Genomic DNA, 12460 nt, shown 5'->3' with positions numbered 1-12460 from the left:
GACATCCTGCGACTGTAGTGACTGCTCATGAGTCTAGAGCAGAGCCCAGACCGATCCAAATTCTTGGCCGTTCAAGGGACGAGAGCATATTGTTATGGGCTGGCGGAACGCACCAAATAATAAAGAAAGTACTGAGGTGTGTTTGCAGCCAGGGGTCCACCGTGCAGAGATGGTAATTGCTGATCGGTAAAGGCGAACGTTATATGGCGGCACAATAGAGGAACACACGGGGTTAACTCCACCTAGTGTGTACAGGGGCAGATTCTGTTACCTCACAGAGTCGCCCGACCACCAAACACAAATGCCGTAGCCTGTTTATGCTCACAGAGCTCGGCAATGGAAGCACTAGTGTATAGTCACAGGACTCTACCCCTGAGACACTGGGTTAGAGTCCCTCTAGACACACTAGTGATCGACACCGCAACTGCGGTGCCAAGAAAAGACGAATAACTTAAAGCGCCCTACGTGCACAACACTGCTCTGGCGGACGCCACTAACCACCCGGACTAGGGCGGAAAGCGCTAGACTTGCGCACGGCGCCGCACTGGCAGATGCAGCCGCTTAATGCGGTACTAAAGGTGCCCAGAGCAGGACGGCACCGTATGGCGCAGAGTGTGGTGCGGTGAGATGTAGCACAGTGGTGCAAGATGAAGCCACTAATAGGCGCTGACTCTAAACCCTACAAACATGCGTATTCAAGGGAGGGGAGTTTTAATGAGTTAGTCACCAGTCGCATGCATCCATCATCACTCACACACATAGCATAAAGAGTCTTTACTAGTACATCGCCGAGCGGCCATGCAAACCTTTTATAGCAGCGTCCTTCCGGGACCTTCCTGATGGTCCAATCCGAGCTGCTTAAGGACCTGAGCATGTGACCTCCGACCTCCAATGAGAGGTCGTCCCACGGGCATGCTCAGTAGGCTGCAAAAAGGACTTAGCCTCTGGAGCTGCTCTCTGTTGGCTAGTGCGGATTGTGCGGATTGTCTCAGAATATTCCAGAGTGCTGATATAGTGGGAGAAGTCTAGTGACTTCAGGGTTAATTTTGTTAACTGAAGCGATGGTAGGGTTTTTGGCAGATTGCAGACAGAATCTTTCCTTTCCTGTCCTTTCAAGTTAGTTTGGCCCCATCATTTGCTCAGCCTATTTTTCTGCCTTTGTTTGTGTTTTCATCTCGCTTCACTGTCAATACACGTGGGGGGCTCTCTTTCCTTTGGGGTCTGCTCTGGGGAGTTAGTTTTCCTCTCTTCCTGCTTTAGGCTTATGTAGCGCTCCGGTTGTGACGAAGCATCTAGGACCATCGTAGGCACGCTCCACGACTGCTTCTAGCTGTGTGTTAAGATCAGGGCTCTGCAGTCTGCATAGTGACCAACCTCTCTGGTTTTCTGAGACTTAGCATTTGTTACTTTTTTCCTCCTCGGTGACCCATTCATAACATGCATGCTTTAAAGCAGAAGGCGAAGGTACCGGACGTTAGAGATAGGTTGAAGAGGTGGGTTAGGGATGGGATAAGTGTGGTGGTGAGGTTGGGGAGGAGGTGGGACGTGATGGGGTCAAGTGCACAGGTTTTGAGGTGCGATTTGGAGAAGAGGCGATTATGCTCCCCTTCTGTGATGTTGGAGAGTGAGGTTATGGGGTTTGGGCATTGGTCTGGTATACAAAGGGGTTGTGGTGGTTGAGTGATGAAGACTTGCCTTGCTTGGTCAATCTTGTTTTTGAAGTGTGTGGCAAAGTCCTCAGCAGAGATGAGGGAGGTTGGAGGAGGCAGTAGTGGGCGGAGGAGGGAGTTAAAAGTTTTGAATAACTGTTCTGGGTTGTAAGATAGGGAAGATATGAGGATTGTGAAGTAGGCCTGTTTAGCAGAGGTGAGGGCAGATTCGAAATCGAGATCGAGATATGTGACCAGGGTCTGGTTGGCTCTCTCTACCAACCCGTTCTTCTCGGGATGATAGGCCGAGGAGATTTAGCTCAATGCTGAGCACGCTACAGAGCTCTCTCCAGAACCAAGATGCAAACTGGGGACCCCGGTCGCTGACAATCTTGTCTTGAGTCTCCAGGTACCCCAGACGTGCCTCTACAGTAAAAATTCAGTAGGACTGAGATGGTCAATGCCGGAATTCCCCTGTCTGGTCCCACATACATCAGGAAACCAAGGAGTTCAACTGTTGGCCGAACTCAGCCTACCTGTGGGGAAATTTCAAACTCGAAAGAATTACACTCACATGAGGACTGGTGAGCAAAAAGGGGGGAGGAATGTAACAAGTAGCCATGACATATCTGGAGGACTCTTGCAGGAGGTGCCATTGATGAGGAGAGGCTGCCATCTGCTTGTCAACTGAAAAAAAGTGAAACCAAAGTATGCTAGAAGGTTTGCAACTGGAGTGACCTCATATACTGGACTGGATCAGGTGACCCACAGGAAAAACTTACCTGCTATAAATGCTCTGCGCACTCATGCATGAGGAAATTTGGCACCAGGAAAGAGAGTGGGGCAGACATGCTCCAGAAACACTGCTGAGACCAGTGTTGCAGGCATCAGGGGAAGTCTACGCCACCTTGGTGTTGTCCACCGATTGGCAAGGTCTGGATTCCCCAGAAGATATTCCCAAGAATGGCTTACACTGGTCAGATACAGAAGCTGCGCCCTCCGCTGGTCAAGTCTCTGAGGCCTAACTATGCATGTCAAGAGCTGACGCCCAGTCCTCTTTGCGTTGAACCTGAGAGACTTCTGCCGATAGTTAAGACAAGGAGACCCATGTGGAGAATGCGACAGGAGAGGCACGTCAGCGATTGAGGAGGAACGGTGCAGATAAGCAGGGCAGTCACTTCCAGTTGTCAATGGTCAGCTGGGATTAGGAGTACAGGTTGGGAGGGGGCGGGTTGGTGTGTGGGAGGCTCAATGTGCTTTAATAGACTGCATGAGGAAGAAACTTGCGGCCTAGCGGGAAAACCCGGTGACCGCCGCTAGGGCCAGAGCTTTGAGTGAGAACTCACGTGGTGACTCCCAAGAATGGGCGCACCACCTTTGTGAAAAGGACACAAGTGTTACATAGTGAAAGACTTTCTTGTTTATTCTAATCCTGTTGTTATTCCCTCTACTGTAAGATTGCATAGCTACTAACACTAATTGATTAAAAGTTACTGCTGTATATAAATAGCATTATATCACCCCCTGAATGTTTCCGCCTCGTGATCTCTGCTCGTTGCATCCAGACTCCTGCATTACAATGTAATTTGATATAATCAGAATCTCTCACCTCTCCAGTAAGCCGGAAGAGGATCTCTAGGGTGAGCTGTAACATCCTCTCCGCCATCTTGTCTCTGTCCATATCCATCCTTGAAGAGTCAAGGCAGATTTTGTAGTAGATGTCAATGCGAAAGATAAAATTTATCAGGAACCTGAATGGAAAGAAGGTGAGATTATGTACAATCATACAAAATACTATGAAAAAAATGAACAAATTACTGGGTTGGTGCTGCTAGTAGAGAGCAATAACCTGATGTGTAAAGTTCAGATTGTAACACCATTACAGGCACCTCTTCATGGTCTTCCCTCTCCCTCCATGCAGAGATGCCGGCATATTCACGGCCCCAGTCACGCAGAGTGGTCCCCGGCATGTTCCCTGCTTCCTGGCCTGTGTGTGCGCAAAGCACCTCGCAGTGCGCGCTCCCATGTTCTTAAGGGTGCTGCTTTTCCACATAGTAAAATGCCTCCAGACAACAGCTGGGAGGCATTTAGTTTAAGAGTACACCAGCAAGATGGATCCCAACCAATAGCTGGGAGGCATCTTGTTTTAAAGGCACCCTCCCCAATAGGGTGATGTCAAACACTACAGTGAATTATTAGTATGTGAGGGGGTATCTGAGTGAAATTGTGAGTTCCCCTGGTACTGATGTGGCCAATGTCCTGAACCCGTAGTCCATGGTCATTGTGCGGACAGTCCTGAATCCGAAGTCCCTGATCCTGGTGAGGCCAGTTCAGGAACCTTGTCCTTGGTCCTAGTGCGGCCAGTGCCTGAACCTTGTCCACGTCCTGTAAGTGGCCAGTCCCTGAATCAGTATCCGAGACCTGTGTGTCTCAATGTGTGATATCAGAGTCCCCCGTATACCTGGACTGCTACAACCAGTATCTGAATTAGGCAGGAGTCACACTTGCGAGTGTGATGGGAGAAACCCGCACGAGTCTCTCGCATCAAAACCCGGCACTTGGGACAGGAGTGTGCGGCTGTATGTATTTCTATGCAGCTGCACTTTCCGGTTCCGAGTGCCGGCAGCAGTGCCGGGTATTGATGTGAGAGAGTCGTGCATGTTTCTCGCATTACACTCGCTAGTGTAACCCCGACCTTAGTCTGTGTCAGTAACCACTCTATAGAGGATCCAGAATTTAGTAGTCTGAAAGGAGCCCTAGTCCTATCCGTGTCTGCGTACCTGACCCCTGGGGTAAGCAGCTGCAGTACTGTGGTACCTGGTGGCTACCTGCAGCCAAGCCTTACTCCACCATCAGGAGCTCCAGTAAACACCTGGTAGCCGGCTACTCCCCTCCTAGCTAAGCCTGGCACAGTGGGTCCAGGAACGATATGCACAACCTGCGTGCGTAACACAGACATCAAGTATCTTTCTTCAGTTGGGATCACAAAAAAGTTAAAAATGATTATAGATTAAGGGAATATTGAATAATACAATTCAATTCCATAACTGCACCCATAGCCAGACCCATTTACCATTTTTTCCTACCCTGGCCAGAGGAGATATCAGAAGGAGGCATGACAGCAGTAAAGGACATTCAGCAGACTGCCTGGCATGACAGGACATAGACCCAAATCTGAGGCTGTTCTGCTGTATTCGGGATGGTTGGGACCTATGGATTTTTTGTTCATTCCTACATAGTTGTAGCAGCCAGAACTTTTTCATTTTTACATAAGGCTCACTATATGAGGTTTTGTGTTGTGAACTCCCTTGCTCGAATTTCTGAGCTGAAGCTCCCTTTGCTCCCTCTGGTGGTTACTGAAAGTAGTGGAGCTGGCCAGGTGGATGGAGGTTCTACACATGACGATGATAATTGGGAATCTGGGATTGCTGGCTGGGAGCATATAATGGAGCTGGCTGCTCTTGAAGGTTGCTGGTGATTTTTCCCTCAGTGTGCATTTGGAGCTGTTTTGTCCCCTGCCTGATCTGCATGCTCAGCTAAGTGATTCTTTTGCTAATCCTTTGCATCTAATCTGGTTGTGTCTTTTTTTGCTTTCTGTTTTGCTGCTAGGGTTCAGCGTGATCCCTGCTTGGGGCAGTGCTGGGCCCTGCTTCATATGTTGCAGCTTGTTCAGTCCCGTTATGTTAGTATATTTTTGCTTGCTGCCAGTTTATACCAGAGTGCTGATCTAGCGGAGGTGAGATCGTGTGATCTCAGGTTTTTTTGTATATCAGAAGTGTTGGACTTTTACAGGGTTTTGTGCGTGATTGCAGACAGTATCTTTTTCTGTCCTGTCTAGACAGCTTGGCCCCCACCATTTGCTCAGTCTGTTCTCTGCATGTGTTTGTGTCTCATCTTTTCTCACCGACAATATATGTTTGGGGCTGTCTATTCCTTTGGGGATCTGCTCCGGTGCAGTTTAGATTTCATCTTTCTGTCTTTAGGCTTAGTTAGTCCTCCGGCTGTGACAAAGCGTTTAGGGTATCCTAGGAACGCTCCACGGTTACTGCTAGTTGCGCGGATAGGATAAGGGGTCTGCAATCAGCTTAGTTACCAACTTCTCTGGTCTTCTGGTGGCTTAGCTTGTTCCTGCCATTCTCCTCGGTGACCCATTCATAACAGAATCACCAGACTAACCGCAGACTCTAGGGTACTTAAAAGAAGGAAAGAATTGTAAAAAAAAAAAAAAAGTGTCAGAATTTTTTTTATATATTTTTTCTTCTTTTTCTCTGGGGCCATAGGATTTTTTTTTCTTTAATGGAGACTAAGCAATTATCCGATCGTGTTGAGCAGCTTGCTGCTAAAGTGCGGGGAATTTCTGCCTATCTCGCTCAATCATCTGCTGTAGAACCAAAGATCCCTACTCCTGATGTGTTTTCTGGGGATCAGTCTAAATTTTTGAATTTCAAGAATAACTGTAAACTATTTCTTGCCTTGAAGCCTAATTCATCGGGGAGCTCGATGCAGCAGGTTCAAATTGTCATCTCACTGCTGCATGGCGATCCCCAGGATTGGGCTTTTTCTCTGACACCTGGAGATCCTATTCTGACTAATGTGGATGCATTTTTTCAGGCCCTGGTGTTGTTGTATGATGAACCTAAAACTATTGATCAAGCTGAGAAGACGTTATTGGCATTGAACCAGGTTCAGGATGCTGCGAAGTTATACTGCCAGAAGTTCCGAAAGTGGGGGTCCTTACTAAATGGAATGATGATGCCCTAGCAGCTCTCTTTCGGAAAGGTCTGGCAGAAACCATAAAAGATGTTCTGGTGGGATTTCCTGTCCCCTCTGGTCTTAACGACTCCATGTCATTAGCCATTCAAATTGATCGATATTTACGTGAACGTAAAAGTATGCGAGAGGCGGTGCTGCCTTTTGAACAAACTTCTGAACCCATGCAATGTGATAGGGTTTTGTCTAGGATGCAACATCAAGAGTTTAAAAGGCGTAATAAGTTTTGCTTCTTTTGTGGGGACACCTCTCATGTTATTTTCTAAATGAGAAAAACGTTTTGCTCACACATTTGCGGTGGGCATTGTTCAGCCTAAGTTCCTGTTGGCAGTTACCTTGATCTGCTCCTTGTCTACTTTTTCTGCTAAGGCCTTTGTGGATTCAGGAGCAGCTTTGAATCTGATGGATCTTGACTTTGCCAAGCATTGTGGTTTCCCCATGGTACCCCTGAGAACCCCTATTCCCTTGAGGGGGATTGATGCTACACCTTTGGCGGAGAATAAACCCCAGTTTTGGACCCAGGTGGTAATTCGGGTCGCCCCGGACCATCAAGAGAATTGTAGATTTTTGGTGTTGCACAATTTACATGATACTATTGTACTGGGTTTTCCTTGGTTGCAAACCCATAATCCTGTTTTAGATTGGAAATCTCTGTCTGTGGTGAGTTGGGGTTGTCAATGTGTTCTTAGTGACACTCCTGTTTTCTCCACCTCTCCCCAGTCTCAAGACGTTCCTGACTATTTGGCTGATTTTTCTGATGTATTTAGTGAGAGTAAGTCCGTGTCTTTGCCTCCTCATAGGAGTTATGACTGCGCAATTGAGTTAATGCCCGGTTGTAAATTTCCGAAGGGTCAGCTTTTCAACTTATCTGTATCTGAACAAGATGCTATGCAATCTTATATCAAGTAATCATTGGAGAAGGGTTATATCAGACCATCCTCTTCGCCTTTGGGTGCTGTTTTTTTCTTTGTGATCAAAAAAGATGGCTCATTAAGTCCATGTATTGACTATCATTCCCTTAACAAGATCACTGTTAAATATCAGTACCCGTTACCCCTGATTTCTGATTTATTTTCCAGAGTTAAAAGTGCTTGTTGGTTTACCAAACTTGACCTCAGGGGGCATATAATCTTATTCGCATCAAGCACAGGGATGAATGGAAGACGGTGTTTAATACTCCGGAGGACATTTTGAGTACCTGGTGATGCCTTTTGGGCTCACTAATGCCCCTTCCGCTTCTAATCTTTTATGAACGATATTTTGTGGGACCTTGTGGATAAGATTTTGATCATTTATTTGGATGATATTTCGATTTTTTTCCAGTGATTGGGATTCTCATGTGGAACATGTCCGGACTGTGTTCCGGATTTTGAGGGAAAATACTCTGTATGTTAATGGATCGAAATGTCTTTTTGGTGTACAGTGGATTTAGTTTTTGGGATTCGTATTGTCCCCGTCTGCTATTGAAATGAACCCGGCCAAGGTACAGGCCATTTATGATTGGGTTCAGCCCACTTCTCTGAAGGCTCTTCAGAAGTTTTTGGGTTTTGCTAATTTCTACCGTAAATTTATAAGTAATTTTTCTGGTATTGTTAAACCTCTGACGGATTTGACCAAAAAGGGCGCTGATGTGGTAAATTGGTCTCCAGAGGCAGTCTCAGCATTTCAGAAGCTTAAGCAGAGATTCACTTCTGCTGCGGTTCTATGGCAACCTGATGTTTCACTCCCTTTTCAGGTGGAGATAGATGCTTCTGAGATTGGTGCAGGAGCCGTTTTGTCTCAAAGAGATTCGGTAATCTCTAAGATGAATCCCTGTGCCTTCTTTTCTTGAAAATTTTCTCCATCTGAATGTAACTATGACGTGGGGAATCGGGAATTATTGGCCAAGAAGTGGGCATTTGAAGAGTGGAGACATTGGTTGGAGGGAGCTAGACATCAAGTTGTGGTCCTCACCGATCACAAAAATTTGATTTATCTTGAATCAGCTAAGCGCTTGAATCCTAGACAGGCTAGGTGGGCCTTCTTTTTCACGCATTTTAATTTTGTGGTCTCCTTTCTTCCAGGCACTAAGAATGATAAGGCGGACACCCTTTCTAGGAGTTTCTTTGCGGATTCTCTTGACGTGACCGAGCCTACGACCATTCTAAATGAGGGTGTAGCTCTTTCCGCCATCTCTCCTGATTTGAGACATGCCCTGGAGGAATTTAAGGAGGATAAACCTGAACGATGCCCTATGGGAAAATTGTATGTCCCTGACCAGTGGAGGAAAAGAGTGATGTCTGAATTTCATTGCTCCGTGTTGGCTGGTCATCCAGGTATCTTTGGTACCAGAGATTTGGTGAGTCGGTTTTTTTGGTGGCCTGCCTCATCTCGTGATGTCAGGAATTTTGTGCAGTCCTGTGGGACTTGTTCTCGGTCTAAGCCCTGTTCTCCTGCTAGTGGTTTGTTGATGCCTCTGCCTTTGCCCAGGAGGCCAAGGACCCATATCTCAATGGATTTTATCTCTGATCTCCCTGTCTCTCAGAGAATGACTGTTATTTGGTTGATCTGTGATAGATTTTCTAAGATGGTCCATCTTGTACCACTCCCAAAGTTGCCATCTTCTTCTGAGTTGGTACCTTTGTTTTTATAACAAGTGGTTCGTTTACGCGGAATTCCTGAGAGCATTGTGTCGGACAGAGGGGTCCAGTTTGTTTCCAGATTTTGGAGGGCTTTTTGTTCCAAACTGGGAATTCAGTTGTCTTTATCCTCTGCATTTCATCCTCAGACCAATGGGCAGACTGAGAGAACAAACCAGACGTTGGAGTCCTATTTGAGATGTTTCATATCTGCTGATCAGGCTGATTGGGTCTCATTTTTGCCCTTGGCTGAATTTGCGTTAAACAATAGAGCTAGCTCTGCCACTTTGATGTCTCCTTTCTTTTGTAACTTTGGGTTTCATCCTCGATTTTCTTCGGGGCAGGTGGAAGCTTCTGCCTGCCCAGGTATGGATTCTGTGGTAGAGAGAATGCATCAGATTTGGGACCAAGTAGTGGATAAGTTGTCTCACTCTCAGAAAAAGGCCCAATGATTTTCCAACCGGCATAGGACCATTGGTCCCCGGTTTAACATGGGTGATACGGTTTGGTTGTCCTCAAAAAATATACCCATGAAGGTAGCATCTCCAAAATTCAAGCCAAGGTTTATTGGACATTATAACATTTTGGAAATCCTTAACCCCGTTTCTTTTCGTTTGGCTCTTATATTTTAGATTCATAACGTTTTTCATAAATCTTTGTTGAAAAGGTTTGTGGAGCCAGTCGTTCCCATGGCAGCACCCCCTGACCCTGTTCTGGTTAAGGGTAATTTGGAGTATGAGGTAGAGAAGATATTGGATTCTTGTCTGGCTAGATGGAGGCTTCAGTACTTGGTCAAGTGGAAGGGTTATGGCCAGGAGGATAATTCTTGGGTCTCTGTTTCTGACATCCATGCCAAGAGATTGATTCATGCCTTTCACCGGGTCCATCCTGATTGGCCTGGTGGTGTGGATGAGAGTTCGGTGACCCCTCCTCAAGGGGGGGTACTGTTGTGAACTCCCTTGTTCGGATTTCTGAGGCGAAGCTCCCTTTGCTCCCTCTGGTGGTTACTGAGAGTAGTGGAGCTGGCCAGGTGGATGGAGGTTCTCCACATGACGATGATAATTGGGAATCTGGGATTGCTGGCTGGGAGCATATAATGGAGCTGGCTGCTCTTGAAGGTTGCTGGTGATATTTCCCTCAGTGTGCATTTGGAGCTGTTTTGTCCCCTGCCTGATCTGCATGTTCAGCTAAGTGATTCTTTTGCTAATCATTTGCATCTAATCTGGTTGTGTCTTTTTTTTGCTTTCTGTTTTGCTGCTAGGGTTCAGCGTGATCCCTGCTGGGCCCTGCTTCATATGTTGCAGCCTGTTCAGTCCCCTGTTATGTTAGTATCTTTTTGCTTGCTGCCAGTTTATACCAGAGTGCTGATCTAGCGGGGGTGAGATCGTGTGATCTCAGGTTTTTTTGTATATCAGAAGTGTTGGACTTTTTCTGGGTTTTGTGCGTGACTGCAGTCAGTATCTTTTTCTGTCTTGTCCTGTCTAGAGAGCTTGGGCCCCACCGTTTGCTCAGTCTGTTCTCTGCCTGTGTTTGTGTCTCATCTTGTCTCACCGACAATATATGTTTGGGGGCTGTCTTTTCCTTTGGGGATCTGCTCCGGGGCAGTTTAGATTTCATCTTTCTGTCTTTAGGCTTAGTTAGTCCTCCGGCTGTGACGAAGCATCTAGAGCATCGTAGGAATGCTCCACGGCTACTGCTAGTTGTGCGGATAGGATAAGGGGTCTGCAATCCGCTTAGTTACCAACTTCTCTGGTCTTCTGGTGGCTTAGCTTGTTCCTGCCATCCTCCTCGGTGACGCATTCATAACAGTTTTGCCTTTTGAGTGAGACGAGCTGTAGTTTATTTTTTAAAGGCCATTGTGCCAAACACATCTGTTAGGCTGTGTTCACACATAACCTGCAACGTTTAGGCTTTCATACACTAATTCTATACAAATGTAAGAATTTTGGACTTTTCTTTGTGCTTGTTTGCCCTGATCCAAGATGGAGTCTTGTATCTCGCCCTGTCATGGAACTTCCTGTCTGTCCTGATTATTTAAATCCGGGTCATGTGCTCTCCTGTGCCTGAGTATTGTGTTGCTGTCTTGCTCCTGAGCTCTTGCCCATCTGCTAGTGGACTCCCTGCTGCGGCTGCTGCTCGTTACTCGGTGCTCTGCCTCTCTACATTCTGCTGCCTACTACCCTGCTGTGTTCAACTACAGTCCGGACTTCTGGTGTGGAGCTGATCACCCTTGGAGCTGCTGTGGCCAGTAAGGAATCCTGGCTTTGCCATCTCCTTTGGGTCTGTGTCTGTTGGACTTGTGCGGGACTTTCAGTCCTAGAGGTAGATATAGCGACCTTCTCCTTTTTTGCCTCTTCTGTATCACGCTGGACTTCTACGTTTGAGTGCCATGTGCATTTCACCCTTATGTTTGTTGGACTTATGCACCCTAGTGCTGTGTGCATGCTGATTTACTATATCATCGTGGGACTGCCTCATTAATACGGTGTACTTGCTGACATATCTGCTGCTGGACTCCTACGTTCTGTGCCCTTTGCACACTTCAGTATTAGTACTGTTGGACTGGTTATTATTCGCGGTCTTACCCCGCTCTTCGGTCACTTAGGACATTTCCATATTGTGCTTAATTTTCCTTAATATTGCGGAAAGTGTACTGCCAGTTCTGCTTTACTTGCATTATTCCATATTGTGCTGTGTTTCTGTTACTGTTGCAGGAAGGGCTCTGTTTAGTTTTGTCACTCTTGTGCAATATACTTATTTACATCAACTTTGGTCTCAGTCTCATTGTCCCACGCAATCAGATTCCGTAGTACCCATATAATTATTACAACGGACGTGGGAAGGATGCCTAAGCTAAATGTTATTTATATTACTATTTTGTGCTGTATGACTACCTGGATTAAAGGTATAATTATTCAAAGATTGAAAATTGTTAATTTTTTTTAATATTTTTGTTAAAATGTCCGATTTATTTTTTATAATTAAAAGCAAAACATATTAACCTAAATTTAACACTAACAAAATACAATGATTCATGAAAAAACAATCTTAAAATCACGGAAATCTGTGGAAACGTTTCCATGTTTTGCCACATTCTGTAAATTGACATGTTAGATTTGAAAATTTTGGCTTGGGCAACAAGGGGATAAAAAAAAATTGCAATAAATCATTATTCTAACTGTTCTTTGTTATTTTATAGGAAAAAAAAAATCTCTGACTTTAATTTCAGCTCTAGAATGCAGGGACATAGGAATACACTGGTATATAGAAATGTATCTCTATGTACCAGTACAAGAAGTTGTGTGTTTGAATCACCAGGGCCCAGACTTGCAGAAAAGTGAAGAAAGAGTTAATTACAGCACAGAGATGCCGGTATCCCCCAGAGTAAGAGAAGGAACTACTGAGCACCAACCACAGAGAGCT

The 12460-nt window shown here is 45.8% G+C and overlaps 2 protein-coding genes across 6 annotated transcripts in view; one reads left to right on the top strand and one right to left on the bottom strand.

The window, feature by feature from the left end:
- LOC141094243 (uncharacterized) overlaps nucleotides 1-12460 on the top strand; it is a 1213871-nt gene that overhangs the window by 158795 nt on the left and 1042616 nt on the right. The gene's annotated exons all lie outside the window — the stretch shown is intronic.
- Nucleotides 1-12460, bottom strand: part of LOC141094226 (uncharacterized) — a 754752-nt gene that overhangs the window by 557325 nt on the left and 184967 nt on the right. The window contains exon 2 of one of the 5 annotated variants that reach the window (XM_073580036.1): nucleotides 3259-3400. The exons of the other annotated variants lie outside the window; for them this stretch is intronic. The gene's annotated coding sequence lies outside the window, so the exon portion shown is untranslated. The remainder of the gene's footprint in view (nucleotides 1-3258; nucleotides 3401-12460) is intronic. 5 annotated transcript variants of the gene reach the window in all.

The sequence above is a fragment of the Dendrobates tinctorius genome, unplaced genomic scaffold (genome assembly GCF_039654945.1).
Source record: "Dendrobates tinctorius isolate UK_male_01 unplaced genomic scaffold, ASM3965494v1 ptg000063l, whole genome shotgun sequence".
NCBI lineage: Eukaryota > Metazoa > Chordata > Amphibia > Anura > Dendrobatidae > Dendrobates > Dendrobates tinctorius.
Note: the sequence above shows the minus strand (reverse complement) of the source record. Positions and strands in the feature narration are given on the sequence as shown.